Below are 22174 nucleotides of genomic sequence, written 5' to 3'. Positions count from 1 at the left end.
GTTACCAGTCTTTAAATCTTGGGCTAGATAGTTCCCGAGCGATCAATTTTTAAGCATACAGCTCGCTATCCTCTAATGGGGGAGTGCAGAAAGTGTGTGAAAATGCAGATCCTCCGGCTTTGAGGGAAGGCTGTGGCAAGGTGTCTTTTAATTTCTGACCTCAGCAGTACCTGTTCTCCATTCGGCAGAACACTTAGGGATGTGATTTAGATGGAATTAGAAAAATGAAAGACTTATTAGGGAAACAGATCTGTTATTAAGGTCTGGGTTTAAGTAATGAGAAGCGATAAAGTGACCAGACACTGAGTGAGCACCACACCTGAACTAAGGACATTAAATGAATTTCCAAAAATTCCTGGTGAGTCTCCTTGAAATACACTATATTTAAATATATATAAGTAACTGTTGCTTATTAACATATAAAGAAATTGTTCTACGAGATGATGAAGTAAAAATTCTAAATCTCCCATAATTTTAGCCCAATTTTTAATAATTGCTTGCATCTTCAAAGATGGTGTTTTGGACTTGAGCTTTCTTGCTAAGTTGAAGTTGAAACATGTTAAAAACATTATTTGTGGTGGAAGATACGGGCATAGACTATATTATGAAATGCAACAATAAAATGCAACATAAATGATGTTGCTAAAATCATAACCCCCAAAGTTTTTATGGTACATAATGAGAAACAAGAATGGAAACTCTTCTTGTTATTTCACCTAATGATAAAATCATTGCTGTGGAGCTGTAAAGTCATACTGAGATCAGTGTTCTGAACATCCTAATTCCTAAGCAACTACCTGACCCAAAATGGTTTCATTCAGTAAAAGGTTTTCCATCGACATCAACTTTCAATCTAGAATGAAAAGGCCCAAGATGTGAGTTTGAACCGCAGCCAGTCAGGCCTCTGAATTTGTTGTTATGCCAAGTGGAAACATATTTTACAGGAGAAAAAAGTCTCAAATGCTGCTTTCAAACCTATTTTTACCCTTTCTACTTCAGATTCAATTACATATCCATCATGGTAGCAAACAATATGCCATTTTATCTGGGAAGTTGACATATTCCATATGTTACCTTTTGCCAATAATCAAAAGAATTCCATGTATTTATTTGTTGCTTAATTTTCCTTTTAGAAATTAACATAAAATAATTAGTACTGCTCCTTTCTACCAAGTGAAGCATTTTATGTGCCAAGGTAGTTCTGCTTTGTACTCTAATTAGGGAAATTTTGACTTGAACAAGAAGATAAGCAATCAATGTACTAAGTAGAAGAGCAGCTGTTATCAATATCCTAAGTTTCCAAATAGAAGGGGAAGCACAAGATACCAGTGAGGTGATTACAGTAAATGGCTGCAAAAGTGCACAGACTTTTGAGTTTTGTTGATAGGATGGGAAAGGTGAACTTTCTGGAAGATTCAATGCAGTCTTGTGGGTATTTGTAAGCAGATCCTTCTGGGCTTAGCAAAGATCACTGGAGAAGGTATATGATGTTGGCTGGGAAACACTGCCTTGGCAAACTGCTCTCCTCCCCGCTCCTTGTTTATGAATTAACAGTGTAAGGTCTTTTAGCAGGGGGAAGGATTGTGAAATAATGATTGAAATAATGTGAAAGAACCCTCACTGTTGCATAAAACATTTGTATTAAGTTTGGAATACGAGTGACTTGCTTGGCAGCGAGCACGGCAACACAGGACATGGCTCTTTCCAAATCTGTTGGTGAGTCTCAGCTGTGGGTAGGAAATTAAATGATTTCTTGAGGTACTCTAAGTAAAAGCAAATTTTTCTACCCATTACAAATATTCTGCCTTAAAGCATAAGTTATGAATCTTGTGTAACAGTTTACATAAACTCTTTAAACACTGGTAGCTTGTGAATCTATGGAAATAATGAAGTATTGCACAGATATTCTTGCCTGCTTTTCCGTAAAAGCAGTGATAGATGTGCTCTGGAAAACACTGTGGCTGAGCAAAGCTTATTCATAGACAGTCTTTTCTAAGCCAGGGTTTATCTAGTAAAAAAAGGTAAATAATTTAAAATAATCTAGCACAGTGATTTGCTAATTCACATGAGAAGAGTTTCTACACCTCCCATAACACTGTGAAACAAACCTAAGGGGATTCTAAACTGTCCTTATTATGTCTTTAAGATATTTAAAGGTTTGATTAACGTGAAAATAATCAGCCACAATTACTACATTCATGAAGGTTACGCCCTGCACCCACAGAGTACAATGACTTGTCTGCCCTACTATAAACTCTTATTTTCTTTACCTAGTGATATTTTTTCACCATTCAGAACCCCTGACAGTTCATTTTTTCCTCTCACTTTATGTTTGAAAGTAAGATTTATACATATTTGAACCAACTTATTTTTAGTTTCCTTCATGTATCACATCTTCCCTCTGTCTTTTTCCATTGTGAATTTGATTATTACTGATCAGATAGGTACAATGCAGATGGAGAAATAAAATGTTGAGGGTTTTTTCTTTCTTTTGAGGATTGCTTTAGGAAGGTCATAATCTTTGAAATGTGTTTATTTGCTTTTCAGGGGATAAATAAGTGAGTTATCTGGGTAGCTGCTATGGATGTGGCTTGCTTCCATTTTTTTGCATTTTCAAAATGGGCAAATTATTTCTAAAATCTATGAAAGTGAGAGGAAGTGATGATTATTTCAATAGTGCAGAGTCCATACCTTACCAGATAAAACATACTTGTGACTATAACCAAACAGAGCTGAAGCTCTGCAAGGAAATACGTCACATAGTCCATCCTACTGATGATGATTTCAGGTGGTATTCTCATTAGAGAAGTTAGTGTATGAACTTGTGGGTATATGTAATCTGGCCTAGACTAATACATACTTTTTACATAATTATAGATTAAAAAGACATATATTTTTTTCTTAAAAGACCATTGAGCTATGCTAGCATAGGTACATGGCACTCCTAGCAGGATGTTAGGTATGAAAGACAAAATTCCACCAACTGAAAAATGTCAAAATTCTATTAACAACATCTGACACTAATATGTTTGAGACAATCATCTGTATTAGAGGAGAAGGCATTATTTTTCAAGATGCAATTAATATTTCACTATTTTTTAGTATAGGCTTAAAAGAGAAGGCTGTATTCTCTCTGTAATATTTACTTAATTTCATTTTTCTCTTGTGTCTGTTTTCTTGGATTTGGCTTCTTTCATATTTCAGTGTACAATTCTGAGGCAAATAGAGTCTATAAATCGCATATGGAGTAGTGATAAAAATAAGCATGCTGTTTGCAGAGAATAATCCCTGCTGAATTATCGCTATATACCTTTGATTAGAAAGGCAGACTCTTGCTGGGATGAAATATGTGGAAAGCTCTGTAATATTGCATGGAGGGATGGGGCTACGTGTGACACTTTTCAGACTTCTTTCCCAATTAAATATGCTTAAGTGCAAGATTGTATCACTGCACGTGAAAATAGCAAGTCTTTAAATGAAGAACCCGACGATTAGTGATTATTTTGGGCCAGGCTGTGGATGGGTGACAGAGCAGTGATGACTTAAGCACCTTCTGCTCTTCCACCCTACACCCTCCTCCTCCTCCTCCCGACTCCTGCCTAGGTTCTATTTCTAACTTAACAAGAATAATTAACATCCCCTGTACTTTTTACAGTAGCCAACAATTTGCAAGGCATTTCTTTTGGGTTGGCTTGATCCTGTTTTAATATAGCTGCCAGAATGGAGGGGGAAAAAAATGAAAGGTCATTTTGCATGCTGTCAGCTGGAGAGTTTAGCCATAACCAGGCACCACTTCAGTAAGGCAAGGAGGATTGTTATTTGTTTGGGTTTTGTTATTTTTTTGTAATTCATGATTCGTCTCTCCCACTGCATAAGCCCTGAATATATATTAAATTTTTTTGGCCATTTCACAGCTGTTGATTAAAATAGTTCATTACAAAACTGAGAATGTGCTTATTTGAAGGAGTTTTACTCAAAAGAATAGTCCGGTTCTCCCCCAAGTCAAATCCTGACAATAGATAAGGAATTAAATGACTTGGTGGTCAATTAAAATAATACATATGCAAAGTTTTTTCCAATGTAAAGACAGGGGAAGGAAGCAAATGAAAAGAGTGGTTGAAAGGTTAATTAAAGGTTAAGTCATGTCTCATAAAGCATCAGGCACAGAGGAAAAAAAAGCAACAGAAAGCTTACAGACAAAAAAAATAGCATAAAATTGATGATAAAAAGAAAAGTAGAAAAAGAAAGGAAGCTTGCAGTAGATATTAATATGAATAATAAAACATGTTTCAAGTGCATGTGGAAGAAGAACCTAATAAAGTAGAAAGCCAGGCCTCCAGGAGACAGCAGAACAAATTTATTGACTGAGGAAGCAGCCCTTGATAAATAATTAAAGAAATTATTTGCTTCATTGTTCTCTGGGGAGCTCGAGGGACAGATGGTGGCAGCTGCTATAGATCTTCATGGATGCTGAAGGCAGTGTGTCACAGAGGGCTTACAGTATCCATAGGGTGGAAGCCACAGAGTTGCAGCCAGGCACAACTCCTTGCACTACTTGTGCAGGAATGGAAAGATGTGTGAAGAGAAAAAGGAATGGGAGATACATATGTGTGTAAACTGAGGCTTTTTCGCTAGGCTGGTGGCTATGGTACTTGGACATGGATATTTTCTAAGTAATACAGTCCAAGCCATTAAGTTAGACAAGTAAATTCAAACTTTCATCTCGGAGAAAAAAACCCCTTTCTTCATTTGTTTGAGCTAACAAGCAGAAACATGAAAAATAAAATCCTTAAGGACTGAAGCAGCTAGTAGTTTTTATCTGAATTAATAGCTTGGAGTAAATGTGAGGTTCCTTCATAGCCCTTCTTGACCTGCTAACTTTGAAATAAACTACATTTTGCTGTCACTGCAACACAACTTTCTGTTCGTTGCCTCATGATTTAAGAATACAGCTTTTCCCTGCTGAAAATACAGCTCGTGAGAGGAACTTGGGTTTCAGCTCAGTTGCTTAACATGTTGATAGCAAAGACTACACTATACTGACTTTTTCTTACTTTTTTAGGGTACTTGTTAAAAGGCAATCTATTATATTCTGCTCTAAAAAGTCTTTGAAAGACAGGAATAATGTACTGCTCGCAGAACTGGGTTTTTGAGATGTATTGGACTTGCTGTGTAAATGCACAGCCTATTAGCTCCAAAGAGAAAAAGAAGGGGAGAGATTTTCATTGACAAATGATATCTTGGTCATGAGCCAAGGATGTCTTTAAGAACATATCTAACTTGAAGTGCATGAGTCATTCTCAGGAAGAAATATTATACTTTCCTGAAAAGAAACCTCATTGTCTACATGTCAGTCTGCAGAAAGACATGGAACTGGCACGGGAGGAAGAGATAAATGTAAGGAAAGGGTAAAGTTTTTGTTCTGCCCTTGTATGAAAATCTTCGACTCTTCCTTTGCTATTCAACCGTGTCTCCTCCTCGATCTCCTCTCCCTCAAAATCCATTTGCATTACTGCAGTTATGCCTGATGGGGAAAACCATGGTATTAGATCAGTCAGTCAAGATCAGCCATGCTAAAACACGAACAGAGAAGACACATAATGCTTTGTGTGTCTTCAAGTATCTCTTCTTGTCTGTCCACACTTGTACACAGGCAGAATGCATCAACTCAGTGTGGACCAAATAAATAGCTTTTGCTACTGAGGGGTGAGCACGCAACTCATGAGTGGTGGAGTGCAGCACCGAGATGAGCCAGGCATGTGTGATGGTCTTCAGCAGTGGAAAATAAATTGATTCTGAACCTTTCACTGTGTCTGCTGTATTTTCCGCTTCGTCTATCTGACTGTTTGTATTTCATCTAACAATGGAGACGTTCACCTCTCTGGGACTGTGCAACAGGCCAGGAGCTCTGGATCATGTAAAAATCACCCGTAAGCAGACTGGTTTGCTGCCTCAGGTATCCCTCCAACCCCAGGAAACCCCCAGAAGACTTTTGTTCTCCGCCTCACCTGCAAAGTCTGCACTTTGTGTTAAGTCTTCTGGCCTGCATCCTTGTCACCTGGCCAAGTGGGGAAGCTGGTGACCCAGGGCTGGGAGGCACAAGCAAAAAGGGAGCTGGTGCAATCCCAAGCTTGATGGGCTGACATGGGGGCTGTTTATGGCTGGTGACATACTTTGCAGCCCTGGCAATCTACCGGGTTAGGGCATCAGCTGTACCAGGAATATAATATGTAGTGTAAAAGAACCTGCCTGGATGGTGCTGTAATATCGATGATACTGAAAATACACTATAAATCTCACTGAAGGCCAGCCAGAACATGAGCTGTCATTTTGTTTTTCAAAGACGCAGTGTTTCACTCTTTGCTTTAGTTTCTTTCTGAGATGAATGAAAAACAAATCCAGCTTCCTTGGGAATGTCCTTTGTCACAGGAAGCTGAAGATGCCAAGGCAGAGGAGAGAGCTGAGTCCTGGATGTTTTGCCTGGAGCAAACAAGGCTGAACAGGACAAAACTCCGCCAGGGACATGCCAACAAAATGCCTTGAGAGGATAAAAAATGAAAAATATCAGTGTTATTTTTGGGGAAAAAAAAAAACAAACGTGTAATGGGAATCCTTGAGGCCTTGTAGAAGTTGCCAGCCTCAGGAGCCCCCTGAGGTGGTGAAACTTCCATCCCACTTCCACATCTGTCTTCACATCCCCCTACAAGTACGGCAACAGAAACTCTCCAGGAAACCAATGATCCCTGGGAGGCCTTTCTCCTTCTCGTTGACTTCTCACCAACGAAGCTGGGTGAGTTCAACATCCCTCCTCCCTATGCTGTTCCATTTCATTTTCTTCTCTTTCATGTCTAATCCAACTCAATATCTGCTATTTAATTTTAACAAGACTGTACCATGTTTCCTTTAGAAAAAGTTGTTTTGTTCCATAGCACCTCATTACGAGATCTGAATTACTCGATCCCTTCCTTTTGCCTCTTTTGCTTGTTTTAGCCTCCTCCTTCCTCTCCTGTATTGATACTGGACAATGGAAAACATATAAAGCAAACAAATACTTCTAAAAACACCCACTTTTTCCCTTGTGACTCATCCAGGGCACTGCAGATTTTCACTTTGGCTCCTGTGAAGTGTCCAGATATCACCTGAAAATCACAATATGAAGAGGAAACCTCTAGAGCTATGTCAGAGGTGGTTTTTAAACTGGTGAGCTGAAAAGCTGTAAACATCTGTACTGAAACTTGTAATTCACCATTCTGCTGTTGCTGACTTTCCTTAAAACTGATGAAAGTCAAGGAGGAGGATTTTAATCATTATTTTTTTCCCCCTGTAAATATTTGGGAGAATTTTCCCCTTTGTCACTGAGCTGTCCAGCTACTCCAGTGATGAGCTCAGTGGGAAAAAACTCTGCAGCTAGATACATGAGATGGAAATGTTGGCATCATTGCACTGTATTAAACAAGCTCTATGATTACACTCACCAGAGTTCCTGTTATATTGATGGAATGCCGGATTAATAGGGATTTATAATAGAAGCTCTGTTAATGTGGAGAGTGTATAAATCTCATGTATCTGCATCTATTGCCCATCTTTACTATATAATTTTCACTTGATTCAGGATTTAACTCCAGTAGGAAACAACCTTTGTGAACAAAGATCCACTGGCCGTACCGAGAATGCAGCCCCACAGTTTACAAGTTTGGTTAAATAGTTACTTAAAAGCCCTTCAGATTACTTGCAGCTGCAGAAAAAAAATCAGATTAAAACACACATTTATTCTTGGCTTTAGGTGGCTTCAGATTTAGCAGCTTCACTAATAGGTTACAGTGATAAAGGGTTCTTCCTGACATAATGCAGTACCCTGATATCAACCTGACACATAAAGCCAGCTCAGGACGTGACACATTATAGTTGTTCAAATCTTGAGTCCTTTTTCACACTTCCCACCCCCACCCCCACACACACACCGCCCCAGCTTTTGCTATTGTAGAGCCATCCACGGATTACACTGGTGTAAAACTGCTGTAGAGGGTAGGAAATCAGGCTGTTGTTTTGTGGCTGGATCGCTTCGGTTTGCATTTCCTCGGCTCCTCCTGGTCCCGGGGGAAGTGCTGGGATGAGAGCTGGGACCTGCTTGGATGGTTCCTGCTGTGAATAGACCTCCCCAGTCCTCAGTTGTCCAAGCAAACCAAGGTCACATGAGTACCATCACTTTTTCATTGGAGTGGATTGCTTGTAGAGCCTTCTGATTAATTAACATGCTAACCTAGTACTTGTGCCAGAGGTACTTGACATGTAGAAAGTAAATTCACCAGCCAGTATGCATGAGCTATTTCATTTTCCAGCCATTTCTGTCTTCTGGATCTTGGGTTCAATCTGATTTTGTAAGGCTTACTAGAGCTTCCCTGCTTCATGCTAGATGAGGGCCAGATCCATATGTATCTGAAAATATGGCAGATAGAATTTGAATGAAAAAAAAAATCAAACCCAAATTAATCAAGTTTCCAATTTTCAATTAATTACATATTTTATTGATAGGAACAGAAGGAATCCACATTCTTGTTAAAGCTTTTCAGTCTGGCATATTGGGGTATTGATCAAAGTTGCTGAGAGAAATGGTTGCCTTTGTGGGAGACTGCCTGAATAAAGATCTCAGTGCTGGGCTCTCCAGTGCTTAAAATGTTTCATTACTCAAGATCCTGGAGTATGAAGATTCTTGCAGCGGATGTGTTCTGCACTGAAATGTAATTGAAACATATATCCTGGGCAAGAGATGCCTTAGAGTATGCTGAAATAAATACATTACATGGTAGACAGAGTTCATATTGAAATAGGTAAATGGCTTGCCTATTAAAACATGACATATTAAATCAGGTACATCACTGTGAAGCCAGAGTTCTAGGCAGTGCATTGCCATAAATTTCTTCAAAAAAAAAGACAATTCTGCACTGTAAAATTTAAAGCCAAAGCCTTATTTACATCAGATACAGCGTTTGAGGTGTAGTAAGACAGCATTGTCAAAGTGGAATCCTTCTGAATTAACATATTCCTTGATTAGCATTTGGTCTTCTGTCACTTGTTTAGTCAGACTGTTTTGCATGTGAAGCTCTTAAGCATTGTTGCAGCATAAGAGGGAAAAGTTGTGACATGGAAAAGAAGGAAAAAGATAAATTCTTGGACAAGAACCTGAGTTTCATTCATGAAAATATCTACCTATTGTATTTTGGCATTTAGGCTAGTTCTTAGAAACCTCTGTTTATTCTGCTTTTCTTTTTTCTGCAGATTTGTGCATAGCAAGAAAAAAAAAAAGCACAGGGCAACAATTCCAAATACAAAATGCTTTTGCAATTAGTATAGGCACAAAAGAGAAGGTGCTATTTTTAAAATTCAGCTCTTCTCTTTATCTCAAATGCTGATGTCTTAAATTCTTCCAGTACAAATCTACAGTCACTTTTTTTTTTGCTTTAATTTTAAAGAATATATATAAGTGTCTCAATTAATGCCCATTATTTCTTTTACGTACTACTTAAGTGAGGTTGAGAGCAGTCTGAGGCAAACACCTGAGTAAAATGGGTGTCTCCATGTCAGTCAAAGTTAGTGTGTTTGCAAAGAGATGAAGCAGCATGCTGATTTATTCACATATATCACAACAATCTCTTTTTCTTTTCTTTTTCCATTACTAGATAGTGGTGCAATGCAATATTTTGTATGTCAAAATAAGAAAATGTTCTATCCACATTCCTTTCCCCAGGGTTTGAGTTTGCCTGTCAACCGACCAGAAGACAGAGCTGATAATGGTAAAGACACAGAACTCCCTTTCCCTGAAAAAAAGCTGCATATGAATTCTTCATAGGAACAGTCCTCAAAATACCTGCAGGCTGGGACCATGGTCCACAACAGTACTTAGCAGTGTGTCTTTGACTTAAAGTTCCACCTTGGTTTCACTAGTCTCACCCATTTAAAAGGAAAAAAAAAAAAAAAAAAAAAAAAAGTAGTTTCCTTTCCTTTCTAAAATGCATTGAAATGCAACCCCTGAAATTTCAAGCACAGATGATTTTTTATCTGTACTACTGGAGAAAAAAAAAAAAAAAAAAAAGAGGTGTTGTTTTCCTTTATAGCTGGTTTTTTCCCCCTCCCTTTTGGCTTTGGAATGCAAATTATGTCCCAGCTGGATGAGCAAGCCAGTAAGGTCAGTTGGACCAGTGATCCCTTCTCACCCCAGTTGCAACTCCTGCATCACCACCTCGGTTCCTTCCTTTCACGCCTTGCAGGGTAAGACTTAATGCTATAGGTTTAGTATTACTTCTCTGCCATCACAGACAGTAATATTCTATTTTAATTTAAGACGTTATTTGAAAAAGTGTATTACGATTTCTTTGGCTGGAACAATAGCAAAGCCACCGTAAATCCTGAGATAGGTGGTAGGCTGATGTAGAGAAGTGTCTGGAGAGCCTCACGGGGAAAGACAGTGCAGCGCTTTTCTGTGTCTACCCTTATGACCAGTGAATCGCAGCAACTGGGATCTGGATCTGTGAGCAAAGCATTGCATGTCTGACCCAAAGTTGCCTGGTTGGCTTCTCCCAGCTGTTTGCTTGGGTCCTGCATGATAAGACAGACGCCAGTTGTGGAGAAAAATTCATGATACTTGAAGAGAGACTATGAATCTTGAAAGCCAGCATTTGGATCTGTTATTTATGTCCCTCAGTGGGAGCAATTTCCCTCCGAGTTCTGCAGATGGGACTCAACAGCAAGGTGAATTTGGGATCGTGTGACAAGAGGAGCATCTTCTGTCACCTCTCATGTGTTTGGACAGCCCTTCTTTACCACGTAAAGAAGTACACTAGCAGAGTTAAAGGGCAAGGGGGATTAAATGAGGAGAGATGGGCTGCTGATGGCAGCCCTGCAACAGATATCATGACTAAGGGCTGCAGATTTCATCCAAGTAATCGCAAGTTCCCAAAGAGCTGTAATTAATAAAGATGATGAGTCAACGTGGATCCTTTATATTTTGTCTTTCCACATGACATAATGAACCATTAAGTAATATCCATATCCCAGGACAGATTTGCTATCGGGGCGTATTATCATAGCTCCACCATAAGTACTGGTTCTTTGTCAGCAGGAGCTTCTCATGCTATCTTACAGGCTCACACTTCTCACACCTAAGAATAGGCTCTATTTCAGTGATGAAAGAGGAAATTGTGATGGTAAACAAGCCTTTGATCTAGCAGAAAATAAAGATATTAAAAAGATTTTGCTGAAGTGAGGCTAATTCAAATTTGAAATGAACATTTCTATCCATTAAAAAAACTTATCTTGGAATTAAATGGACTTTCTGCTCTGAGATACCCTTGAATCAAAAGCAGTTGGCTTTAAGAAAGTACAGCCAAAGAGTATGGGCTTGATGAACAAATTACAAATTACTGAGTAAAGCTGTTCAGCCCACATTATCTAATGTGACCGACAGTGACTGTAGTGGTTTGATTTAAAAGTCAAGGGTGGGTGGGGTGGGGCAGGGCAAGTGGGTGTTCTCATACATATTCCATAGTTTAGAACTCAGTTCTGGAGAAGTTCAAATATTGTGTTCTGAATAAGCAGCAACTGGTTATTCCTATGCTGACAACATTCAGGAGAGCGTAAGAACTGTTTTTATCCCATTTTCAGTATCCAGAGAGAATATGTGTGACAGTTAAGAAGAAAATGTAGATCTAAGTAAGAGAAATGATGGAAGCTTTCTCCTGGGAAGGAGAATGGAAGAAAAATACGAAAAGAAAATGGAAAAGAAACAGTAATAGCTAGCCCAATAGCATGAGAGAATATTTTGCTGGTTTTAATGATTTTAAATTTTACTGTCGTTTCATGCCTGAAAAGTCTTGAATGTTTTTGTTGCTGAACTCAATTTCGCATTTCATCATTAATGTGAAGGATAATTCCACTGTCTTACTTTGTAAAGGGGATGAGAAAAACTCTCTAGCTCCTGCTGGCTGGAAATCAATGACAGTTTTACCACTGATTTCACTGGAAGCAGGATCAAGTTATAATAATTTTTGTTGCTTTATGGTTAACAAATATTTTTGTATGTGCTGCAGTAGTGCTGCAGTACAGATCCCTAAATAAGCTGTGACTTAGAAAAGGTAACCGTGCCCTGCTCCCCTAGAAGTTGTAATAAACAACGAGACAGGAGAGACAAGAAGTGTAAAAGTGGATTTGATGCAGCTAACCATAATGATGATGATTACGGACACAGAAACCCCAAAGACAGCCCTCGCTTGCCTGTTGCTTCCAGTGCTAAATACCTCAGAGATATCATTCAAAAAGAACAGTCCACCAGTATAAATATATAGATGTTGACATAAGTGTCGGGATTGCACGAGTAAGACTGAGTAATCTGCTGTCTGTCTGGTTCTAGCCCCTAAGTTAAAACTTACTGTCTGCTTTAACTTGCACATCGAATTTTTTCTTTCCCTAGGCTTGCTGGAAGCATTATACATGCAACTCATGTCACCGGTCTGGCTCTGGGTTTTCTTTTCCTTCTACTGCATCATCCTTCATATTCTAGGGAAGATTATTCTGAGGTCCAAAACACATGACAGAAATCATCTTATGTTTCCTCCAGTCAGAATAAGTGCTATCCTCTAGCACTAACATGTATTCAGTGTTCAAGCTTCTGTTTTTTCCTCTACAAACTGGTAGAAATACCTGGGGGAGGTAAAGCGGTTCTGTAATAATCAGGGTTGCTGGGGGACGTAGTGGTGGACCAGCCAGTGCTCCCTTCTGGGATCCGTCTCTACCACTCCTAATGTCCCCAGACAGAAACATTGCTTTCCGTCTCTTTCTTTTTATTATTCAGTGGGCATCTTTTCAGGTACAAAACACAAAGGGAATGCAGTGTTAGGTTATAACTCATTTTCAGGCCCAAATATCTGGTTTTAACCACATATCTGCAAGATCTGTACACTTCTGTGCATATGTGCTATGCAGATGTTAGATGTTTTACTGTCCACAATGCATATTTAAAACCCTGTTAAGTCTTCAGCCAGAAGGACAGGCTGTCAACAGTTGAACTAATCGAAGTTTCAGCTTTCACTGGAATTTTTCTCAAGTTTGGGTCACCTTCATTTCAGATCAGGATTTAACAGTACCCTCCTGTCCTGAATATAGCTCTGTTTAATTGCAAGGCGTGGCTGTTTGAAGTAGTTGGGAAACTATTTATGCCTTATAGCTGGGATTTCCTAGGATGCCTAAAAAATGTAAGCATTAAAACCTAATCAGAGTTTAATCAAAACCAGGTACTTCAGCACAATGAATAGCTCAAACTTACCGAAAATCCTGCGGACTACAAACCAGGCTAACAGCTACAAAATGTGTGCACGGAGAGTTCTGCATCCTTCTGCAGATGCCATTGAAAAGATTGAGGTTGTTTTCCAAAATGCACAGTGGAGGAAAACAAGCATATAAACATAATAATGGCAGTCTATGAAAAATATAGCAAGGGAAATTTCTTTTTCACTTTATTCCCAGCAAATGGGGAGACTGTCACTAGTTTTTTCCTCAACCTTCTAAGATCAAATTTTGCAGGGCTTTTTTCAAAATGTTCTGGTCTTTGGTCCTAAAGGAATTCTTAATCAAGCAAAAATGACGCTTGGATTTACAGCTTCTGCACCACCCCCCACCCCCCCGCTTGCTCTTCTTCCTCTTTTTAGATAATGCTGAATTTCGCCTGAGAAGCCTCAGAGAAAGAGCTATGCCTGGTGGTGTGATTCTGGTGGGTTTTCATACAGCATCCATTTTCTGAGAGTCTTAAGGAAGCACTGGCAAGTTTGCTGGCATCCACAGGCAAGACTTATATAAAAATTACTCAAAATGGATATGCTGATGTTGATGGCAATCATTTTTAATAGCAAAACTAAGGTCAGTGAAATAACTCAGTAGAACAGCTGTAATTCTTTTATTACCCTCACAGTAAGGTATAATGTTAATTTCAAATGTGAAAGAACATGGTTAATGGAAAGAGTCTAATTCTTGCTCCATTAATTTTACCTCACTGAGTTAACAGAAATCAGCTGATAATTTACTTTGGGATTCAGAGGGAGATATTCACAATCTATATTAATGTAAATGAGAGGAAAATCAAGCTAAAAGGCTGGGGTTTTCTGTAAATTGTTTCTACAACTATTATATACCTCTTTATTAATTGTGCTTGGAAGAAGAGCTTGTGTGATAAAATATTCCTAGGGAGCCTTACCTACCTGTTCATCTTTTCAGGGTTTGAAAAATAGTCTCCTTCTATTTTCAAACAATATGCAGTAGTTCAATGTCACAGACAAATGTGTTCTGCGATATTTAGACTTAAATTATAACATCCCGGAGCCCTAAATGGGGAGGAACACGCAGTGTGTCTCTGATTCATTTGAGGTATGCTCTCAGTGCATCTATGCAGAATTTCTGATGAGGCTGTACCCCTTCCCACCATACACGTTTTTACAGGAGGCTGGATTAAGACTTCAAACTAATTGTGTCTAAATCTTTGACTGGGTATTTTGATATCCACTTAGGTGTTCCTGAAGGAAGAGCTGCTGCTTTGGAGTAATGTAGTCTGAAACCAAAGAGAACTTATGGTACCAGATCTCCATCTGGTATAAATCAGTTGGGCTGCACGTAGTTGCTGTGATTTGTGCCAGCTCAAGAGCCGGCATTTGAGTTTGAAATATGAAGAACAAGAGCCTGGTGCGGTGCAGGGCTGCAGACCCTGACTGCATAAATACACAGAGCAGTTGACATCCAGGCCCGTGGCATCCATCTGCTGAGCCTGCAGCGGGGCACCATCCTGCTAATCTGAGGGAACTAGCCTAAAGGAGTCCTCGAGATTGTGCTGTCACCATTGGACTGGCAGAGAGCACTTGGAATCGAGCACCAGGTGCTGGGAACTGTGCTCTTGCTGCTTCTGCCCTGGATCCACTCGCTGTCTCCGCTGCCCTTTCCATACCTCTGCCACTGCCTTCTCTGCTCTGATGACCCTCCCTTGCACCCTCTTCAGATCTCTCATTCCTTGGTTGTTTCTTTTTCTGCTTTTAAACTGATGGCTCATCTTGACTTGCTTCCGAAAGGCAGGGGAAATATCCTTTTCCTTATGTACAAACCACTGGGTACCTTAATTTTTCTAGAGCATGCTCTCAGAGCCTGCGCTTCGGAAGGCGGCATGGGACTGTGAGAGGAGGAAAACATGTAAAGAAAAATACTGAAAAGGATGAGCCTGCATTTGGGCAGACCTCGCCAGTACACACCCTTGTTTCTTCTCCTCTATTACTGGTTTGTTCCCTCTATTACAGTTGAGTCTAATGTTGCTGTTGCTGAATATAACTTAACTTGGCATCCACTAATTGCTCTCCAAAATAACCCATGACTCTTTTAAAAGACAACAGCAACTTGTACAGACTTTGTAACTGCTCAACCTGAATGCACTGACTCATCAGAAAAATTGGAATTATATATGTTCATTGCAGAGGCCTAAAGTGCATGCTTCCAGTTTAACTCCAAATGTGCATCTTCAAGTGCTATACTTGGCTTACACAGTACAAATATACAATATTGCAAAGTGATGTTTATTTCCATAGTCCCCAGTCTGCAAACACTTACAAATACGTTCAAGTTCAGATCTATGACTACTCCCACTGGTTTGTAAAATTAAGCACGCACATAAACACTACCAACATCAGAGCCTTAATTTGTGTTCCTTTGAACTGGCAAGGGGCCCATCTTCTGCATAGCTTTAATTCCACTAGACAGTCTCTGTGCTCAGAGAAACACATTTTAAAAATGGAGTGCCTGTATTAACAAGCACTTCCATGAGCAATGAAACTAATGAAGCTTGCTTTCTTATGGTTTTGTCTCTCGTAGTTGGATTCTCTAGTGCCTAATAAAGTGAACTCCATCAGAAGTTTTTCACACAAAGGAGGCATTCATAACATCTCCTTCCTGTGTAGGAGGGAAGGGACAGGACAAATTAAGGTATTTTGCCTCTTTTTTTTCTCTGTTTTCAATACAAACTTTTCATTTCGTTTTTTGTGGAACTTGGAGAGATATCTTTGGAACAGATACACAATCACTGAATGTCGGTTAAAGCTGATCTTGGAACTCAAAAACTGTATGAGGAAGGACAGGACAGCAAGATGAGGAAAAGTCTGTAGGTTTTAGGCAAACAGGATTAGAGGTTTTAAATTCTTCCCCAATTTCAAGGTGTATTAGGATGGCAAAGGCATATGGGGGGAGCAATTTTCATTACAGTAGTCTACACTTCTCTCCTAAGACAGGTATGAGCAAAGCAAATAATTAACAGCACCCAGTCAGTATCATATGCAGGTGTTCCATAGCTAGCAAGTATTCTTTGGGTCACACAAAACTAAACTCTGATGCCTGTTTTGTGGACACCCTGGATTTCTCGGTCCCTTTCTCTGGTTAGCCTGATGGGGAGAGCTGTATATCATGAAAACACGTAGCTACAGGAAAGCTGGGTAGGCATTTTCTAATGCAGAATGCCCACATCAGTTGAGATTTCTGTTTCAAAATGCTCAGCAATAAGCTAGGACTGTTTGAGTTTGAAAAATGCTATTAGGCATATTCAATATTAACATCTCAGGCTCCAGCAGGAAACCTACAATTGATAAATAGACACTTCATTTGAACTTGGCACAACCTTCAGTCAGCTTTGCATAACTCGGATGTATTACAGATTGCAGACAGAGTAGAATACATTAAAGACAGACCAGGTGACACCAATTCAGTAACTTGCTAATTTCAACATAAAACTTCCCCCCATATTATGGAGGTGTGTTTACTTCAGGGGTAGTACAACACTTGGATGTTCTGTTATATTTGGAGAGGCAATCAAAATGTAACCAAAATCTCCCAAGAAAACATATGGGGCCTACTTCCCCCCTTTCTGTAATATACATTATATATATATATATATATATAAATAACACATTTCAAAATCTTCCACCATTTCTTAGCTGCTTCTATACTTGCAAGGATTCACATGTCCCAGAAAAGCCCTCTCCTTGTATGATTTAAAATATATTAAGTATTTCACTGGTATAAATCAATTAGAGCTTAACCGAAAGGCCACAGAAATCTTCCAGGATATATTTTAAAATTTATATTATCATGTAATATGCATATTTTAATACTAGTGCAAAAACATCTGAGAGAAACTAATAGGAATTAATAGCTTAGATATAACTTCAAAACCCTGGATTGTGGTACTTTATTAAATCAGATTCTTAACACTAAATTGTAATTTCGTATCAAACCCAAGGCTGTTGGTTATAGCGTACTGTGGCCAGTATTCTTTCTGTATCATGAAAACCTCGGTCTCAGCCCAGCAGCTTTTCTTCTTTGTGAAAAATGCTTATATCTGTATTTCACCTGTCTATTATCAAGATATTACCCATTTGAAAAACTAGATTCCTATCAAGTTATAGCATATGGGAAAAGCGAAGAGGAAGAAGAGGAATACACATGCCAGTTCAGAGATGCAGAGAAGAAAGGTTATAAGAGGTGATGTTATCTATTAGAAGAACAAAGGAGGAGTGATGTCCCTGAAAAGTCTGATGTAAAATCAATTCCATAACATGCCATTAGTCTGTTAATATCAAACAACTTAAGCCTGGAATCCTTGCTGTGGACATAATGCAATATACAACATTTGGAAAATGCCTTATACAGAAAGGAAAGCAACAGACTGACTCTTTTTTCATGATTTTTTTTTCTTACCCTCAAAGAGAACAGCTGTAGGAATCAGGTACTTTCGAGCCCACATAGTCCACGTTTCAGACAAGCAAGGAAGTGGCAAAGGAAAGATTTCATAGCGGAACGATCTGACAGATCTGTTGATCTGTCAACAGATATTCAAATAAAGCTGGGAGCAGACTTTTTCCTGATATGGGGGGTTATAAATCTTCGAGTGTTATTGAAAAAAAATTCCTGGGTGGAAGAAATAAATCCTTCTAGACCTCCATAAACCATGCAAAAGAGGCTTCTACCAGCACACACTTGCTGTTAAATTTACAGTTTTAACAGAGCTTAATATAATCTATGGATGATGGTGGCTATAACCACAAAATAAGTCAGTACTTGTAGCAGACGGGCACTGCTGCACCTCGGTCGCACAGAAGCGGGACGCTGCACCCTCCAGCATGCTGAGCAGGTAGTGATGAAGAAGACTCCAAACCACCACCACAGAGTGCCAACTGCTACTACAAATTGACCCCAGAACCCCAAAATCAGAAACTGCCCGTAAGTCCAAGTTTAAATCATGCCATTTACAGCAATGTCCCAACAGACCAGCTGAAAGACACGGCTCCTTCCTGATGGTCTTTCCAGCAAGCACATTTTTAACACAACCTGTGATTTTCAAACCCAGGACGCCTTGATTTCATCTCTCACTGCCACCCCCGCATCTCTCTGTGTATTGCAGTAACTTTCATTTCTCGATCCTTCCCCGCATCTCTCTGGAAAGGCAATTCATTTCCTAAGGACGAGTAATGGCTCTCAGAGTCCCAGCACATACCAGCTGCTTGCAAAAATAGTCAAAATCTTGACAAGTGCTCACCAAAACGGGTGAAAGGTGATGCATCTTCTTTATGACAGAGATTAACATTCAATGTACCCCGCATATATTTTCAAAAAGTTAATGTATGCAGGATCTCTATATGACCCTTTCAAATGCTTTTGCATGGAGCTGGACAGTATGCATGGCTTTTCCTTGTGGTAAGCAAGTTCTACGGATTTCCCAGCAGAGTAGCAAATTTTCTTAACATAGCTTGCTGAGTCTCTGGGAAAATGTGAGTAGTTTCTTAAGCTTCTCATATTTTAGCTAGAATTGTAACTTCTTCATCCAGTGGTTACAGTATCAGATAGGGCCTTACCTGCAGGCTTCTGTCTTTTTTTTTTTTTCTCCCCCCACTCCAAACATATCCCCCCCTCCCCCAGGGGGAAGGGAAAAATAATTATGTTTTAATGGCTGAAAAGTGTATTTTTTTCATACATATTATAAGTTCACAGAGGCTCTCTGGCAGGAGCAGGGATAGAGTGCATGGGAAAGGTCTGCCACAATTCCAAGGGGAGTCCATCAGGGTCTGTTTTTATTAAGTTTAACACCAACTATATTTCTTACAGAGTTATTTTCCTCTCCAAGGATAATTTGTCAGAATCAGACAGGCTATTCATTTCTCCCTGCTTGTAAATACCCAGTGTGTGCTCCATCACCAGCACACTCTTCTGAAGTACAGGGGGATTCATAAAAACAAGCAAAGTTCTTATTAATAACTAAAGAATATGGAGCTATTTTTCCTTTCCATACCAATATTTAGAAATAAAATTATTGACTCCCTCTTTATTTGCCATGCAATGCATTTCAATGCTCAGACATCCACTCTGTACAACTTAATACCCCAATTCTGGATTACAGAACTGGAATATTAGGCAGTATATGCTCTTTCCAGCAACCTTCAGCTTCTGGATCCTCAGTGATGCTCTCAAAAAGCCCAGCATTTGGCTTTAATTTTCTGCATCTGAATGAGTTTTACTTCCCAAGGGGTTTAGGCAACAGATTCTGGGGATGCCAAATGTTCCCTGCCCTCCAAGCAGGAATTAATTTGCTCTTTAATTAAACAGATAAATAACATACACATCTACTGCTGTGGCATTTTACCTCTCATAGTTGTGGCTGTCAGCTTTCTGTCAGCATCTCACATTTAAAAGCAACACACTTTCTCTGCTGACACGAGGCAGCCAAGCTCCACTCTTTAATAGACTTACGTTATAGTCCAGACTGGCTGAACAAATTAATTGGTCCTTAGTTTGATGCAATACACGAGGTAAAATGCTGGGTTTGGATGAGTAAGGAACAACAATAGTGAATGGTGGATTTTTAAAAGGTCTTTATCATTCAACATAATTTGTTTTCACTGTTAATAAAAGGATAGGTTAGTTGTCGTTCAAAGTCAAAGCTTAACAGAATTCTTTTTCCTCAGAATTCACTGAAAACAAACAACTAAACCTCCATAATTCAGCTTGCACTGTAGAGCAGACTTTTCCAAGGCTTCATCCTGCAAAAATTTTGCCCCTTCCTAGCTTTATATAATGAAATGTTTTCATCAGAAATGCAATGCTTGTCTCCATCAAAATCAAAAATTCCCTTCGCTTTCACTGAGACTCATATTCACCCCATTCTGCCAAGAGACGGCGAAGTGTGTTTACCTTGTATGTCTTCAAGGTACCAGCTGAAACAGAGTGGGGACATAATCTAGATCTGCAGATCATTGCTGTTAAGATTAAAACTCCAGGTCAACAAGATTTTTTAGGACCAAGGTGATTGTTAATTTGGACTATATCTGTATGAACATAAGCTTAAATGTATGAGGTGAAATAACTCCATTTTTATCCAGGACTGGTTCTTAATTTTCCACGATCTCAATCCAAACAACTGTGGGTATTGCAGTGTGAGCCCTTAACCACCCACTCTGTCACCACTGCAAATGGGGAATAAGTCTTCCAGACAACACTTGGTAATTAAAAAATAATTTAAAATCCTCTGTATACCATATATCCTTCAAAAATACTGCTGAGTACAGGACTGTCAGACAGTTTGGAAGCCAGGAGGTTAATCTGGTTTGTAGACATAGTCTTGCGCTGGGATGGCAGGAATAAAGCTGATTAGAGAACCTTAATTGGCTACTATCTTAATTATGAGAGATATTTGCCATTGACTTGAGTGTCCTTTGAATGCTGCACTCAATTTATGGTACAACATAGGCTATAAATGATACAAAACTAAAACATCAGAATGTAAGTTTGTTTTGAATACTCTGATCCTTTTGTTTGCCTATAAAGCTGTAGGTAAACTGTATTCTGAGGAAATAAATAATAAATTTGAAATTAATAATTTATCATGTTTCTCAATCTTTACCTATTTCACATTCAGTGACCTACCTGGCATCCTGTAAGACTTCAAAGATTCCCCACCTAGCAAATGTCTTCTAATGGTTGCTTTTACCTCTGTTTACTAGTATTTGTGACCCCATTCACATCCTCTAATGTAATTTTAATGGTGACTTTGTAATCAAGGAGTGTGTTCTCTGAGGGACCGTAGCTAAGATCAGAGGCAACTCCAAACAAGTCTACAAAGCAGGCTTGCCTGAATGCATCCCTTTGCCCTACATGAGGGATACCAGTGGATTTAATATTAGCTAAGCTAAGCATCCAGAGCCTACTGGTTACAGTGGAATTCAGAGATACAAATGCACCCTGACAAATTTACCTATAACGTGCCCCAAAGTGGTTTGCAGGCGGAGACACATTCTGCGGCTGTGACGGGCACAAGGAATGTAACGGAGCAGGCACCCGGGTTTTACAGCCACTAAGCCTGTATCCTGCCCCAGACCCACGAACCAACCACCGCACAAGGGATTGAGTTTACCGGTGCTTTTCGAGGCTGGCTGGGCACAGATGAGCCTGATGTCACCAGCTCTTCGCTGAGAGTCAGCCCTAATATTTTCTAGGCAAACCTGAAGCCATAGGCTGTGCTATACGCCAAGTCAGTGCTTGGTGTCCAGCCGTGGGGATTTTCATCGAACATACACGCCCTAAAGCTGAATCAAAAGCTATCTTTCTGCCTTTGAACTGTGTGTGTCAACTCAAGGTGTACTTTTCAAAGCACAGGTAAAAAGGTTATTGCTGGAGATTTCCCACCCCACCCCCATGCACATGCCCTGCATGTTGCCATTACCTACCAGCAGTGACAAAACAAAACTTAGGACTCCAAGTACTAATCTAAACATCAAGGTTTGTGTCATTCACAACTGATAAGAATAGGAACAACAGTCTCACCTACAAATTGATTTATTTCTGTTGTATCAATAGTTACTGTTATATACACCTAGGACAGGCAATGTTATCTATACAGGAATTTCAGGAAGAAAGTTGATAACTAGTGAAGATTTGGACAAGAAAAACCTTACGCCCATCTTCTTTTAAATAGTTTACAAAATTATCTCCAAAGTCAGTGCACAGCAGCAATAAGCTATTCTGAAATTAAATGATAGTCACTAAGAGAGAAATCTGGAATAAACACTACTCAGAAAGTAATTGATTCAGTATTTGAAAGGAAATTACATTTGTG

The sequence above is a fragment of the Falco rusticolus genome, chromosome 4 (assembly GCF_015220075.1).
Source record: "Falco rusticolus isolate bFalRus1 chromosome 4, bFalRus1.pri, whole genome shotgun sequence".
Classification (NCBI taxonomy): Eukaryota; Metazoa; Chordata; class Aves; order Falconiformes; family Falconidae; genus Falco; species Falco rusticolus.
This window is presented reverse-complemented; position numbering follows the sequence as displayed.